The 3,135-nt window shown below is 30.5% G+C and overlaps 1 non-coding gene across 1 annotated transcript; it reads left to right on the top strand.

Moving 5' to 3' along the window:
- Positions 1-2,564: 2,564 nt before the first annotated feature.
- Positions 2,565-2,671, top strand: LOC139873959 (small nucleolar RNA R71). The gene has a single exon (XR_011767668.1). It is a non-coding gene; the product is annotated as a small nucleolar RNA R71 (small nucleolar RNA).
- Positions 2,672-3,135: the final 464 nt, after the last annotated feature.

A 3,135-nucleotide genomic window follows, 5' to 3' on the forward strand; every position in this document is an offset into this window, starting at 1 on the left:
ATGTTCATAAGAAAAATTATTTTGCCAGAAGTATAGCTTTTAAATCAAAGTTCTTCTTAGCTTTTAATTATCCCAACCAAAACAGCCCCCGGTTTTACTACGACGGCATATATCCAGTTTTATGGTGTTTATCGTGTTTCCGGGTTTTAAATCATTTAAGTTAGCATATCATATAGATATAGAACATGTGTTTAGTTGATTTTAAAAGTCTATTTAGAAAGATTAACTTTATTTGTGAACAAGTTTAGAATTAACTAAACTATGTTCTAGTGATTACAAGTTTATAACGTTGAATAAGACAGCTTTTTATGTATGAATCGAATGATGTTATGAACATCATTACTACCTCAAGTTCCTTGGATAAACCTACTGGAAATGAGAAAAATGGATCTAGCTTCAAAGGATCCTTGGATGGCTTGAAAGTTCTTGAAGCAGAATCATGACACGAAAACAATTTCAAGTAAGATTTCCACTCGAAATAAGATTGTTATAGTTATAGAAATTGAATTAAAGTTTGAATATGATTATTACCATGTATTAGAAAGATAACCTACTGTAAGTAACAAAGGTTTCTTGATCTTGGATGATTACTTGGAATGGATTTAGAAAACTTGGAAGTAAACTTGCAATCTTGGAAGTATTCTTGATTTTATGAAACTAGAACTTTTGGAATTTATGAAGAACACTTAGAACTTGAAGATAGAACTTGAGAGAGATCAATTAGATGAAGAAAATTGAAGAATGAAAGTGTTTGTAGGTGTTTTTGGTCATTGGTGTATGGATTAGATATAAAGGATATGTAATTTTGTTTTCATGTAAATAAGTCATGAATGATTACTCATATTTTTGTAATTTTATGAGATATTTCATGCTAGTTGCCAAATGATGGTTCCCACATGTGTTAGGTGACTCACATGGGCTTCTAAGAGCTGATCATTGGAGTGTATATACCAATAGTACATACATCTAAAAGCTGTGTATTGTACGAGTACGAATACGGGTGCATACGAGTAGATTTGTTGATGAAACTGAACGAGGATGTAATTGTAAGCATTTTTGTTAAGTAGAAGTATTTTGATAAGTGTCTTGAAGTCTTTCAAAAGTGTATGAATACATATTAAAACACTACATGTATATACATTTTAACTGATTCGTTAAGTCATCGTTAGTCGTTACATGTAAATGTTGTTTTGAAACCTTTAGGTTAACGATCTTGTTAAATGTTGTTAATCCAATGTTTATAATATCAAGTGAGATTTTAAATTATTATATTATCATGATATTATGATGTATGAATATCTCTTAATATGATCTATATACATTAAATGTCATTACAACGATAATCGTTACATATATGTCTCGTTTCAAAATCATTAAGTTAGTAGTCTTATTTTTACATATGTAGTTCATTGTTAATACACTTAATGATATATTTACTTATCATTTAACATAAATAACCAAGTGTATCAATATCTTAATATGATTCATATGTACCTAGTAAGACGTTATAACGATAATCGTTATATATATCGTTTTCGAGTTTCTTAATTTAATAGTCTCATTTTTATGTATATAACTCAATGTTAAAATACCTAATGAGATACATACTTATAATAAAATCATGTTAACTATATATATAACCATATATATGTCATCGTATAATTTTTACAAGTTTTAACGTTCGTGAATCACCGGTCAACTTGGGTGGTCATTTGTCTATATGAAACCTATTCCAATTAATCAAGTCTTAATAAGTTTGATTGCTTAACAAGTTGGAAACACTTAATCATGTAAATATCAATTTCATTTAATATATATAAACATGGAAAAGTTCGGGTCACTACACTTACTTCTTGTTCCAGATTTTGGATTGAAGCTTGTTGATTTCTAAATGCTTGAGCATTTTGTTCATTGGTTTGTTTCTGAGATGTGAAAAACTGCGTTTGAGTTTCAACTAGCTTCGATATCATATCTTCTAAATTTGGCTTTTTATCATCGGTTTGTGGTGGTTTATTTGGAAAAATAAGTCTTTGCTGATTGTAAGTATTATTAGATACTTGTTGATTACTAGGACCTTGTTGGTTGTTATATGGAATATTTTGGTTATAATTCTGATTTTAATTGTAGTTTGGTCTTGGCGGTTGATAATTATTTTGATAATTATTTCCTGGCCTTTGGTTCATGTATGAAACATTATCTCATTGTTCTATTATTTGTTCAATACTGAGACAATCTTTTGCAAATGTGGTCCTCCACACTGTTCACAACTAATTCGTATTGCGTGAATATCTTTAGTCATCTTTTCCATTCGTCTCTCGAAAGCATCTAACTTTGCAGAAATGGAATCAAAGTCATGGCTAGAATCAGCTCTAGCCGCTTTAGATGATCTAACGATGTCTTTTTCTTGATGCCACTCATGTGAGTGGGAGGCTGTGTTATCAATAATTTTGTAAGCTTCAATTGCGGTTTTCTTCATAATGGAACCACCGGCTGCTATGTCGATGTCTTTTCGTGTAGTAATGTCGCATCCTTGGTAGAATATTTGTACTATTTGATAAGTGTCTAAACCATGTTGAGGACATCCTCTCAACAACTTTCCGAATCTTGTCCACGCTTCATATAAAGTTTCATTTGGCTTTTGTGTGAACGTAACAATTTTTCCTTGAAGTCTCACGGCTTAAGATGTCGGAAAGAATCTTTTAAGAAATTTTTCAACTAAAACATCCCATGTGTCAATCGCCCCTTCACGTAACGATTCTAACCAATCTTTGGCTTCTCCCTTTAAAGTCCAGGGAAATAACATGAGATAGATCTGTTCACCCTTAACTTCTCTGATTTTGAATAAAGTACATGAAATGTCCTGTTCATATCGATTTATAAACGTTCCATATTAATTGATTTCGTTGCGAGGTTTTGACCTCTATATGAGACGTTTTTCAAAGACTACATTCAATTTTAAAACAAACCATAACCTTTATTTTATCGATAAAGGTTTAAAAATATTACGACGATTATCAAATAATGATAATCTAAAATATAGCGTTTTCACACGATTATTACATAATGGTTTACAATAATATTACACATCAACTTAAGTCTTCGAATGCAGTTTTTAAACAGTATTATACAAGCATG

The sequence above is a fragment of the Rutidosis leptorrhynchoides genome, chromosome 10 (assembly GCF_046630445.1).
Source record: "Rutidosis leptorrhynchoides isolate AG116_Rl617_1_P2 chromosome 10, CSIRO_AGI_Rlap_v1, whole genome shotgun sequence".
Lineage (NCBI taxonomy): Eukaryota > Viridiplantae > Streptophyta > Magnoliopsida > Asterales > Asteraceae > Rutidosis > Rutidosis leptorrhynchoides.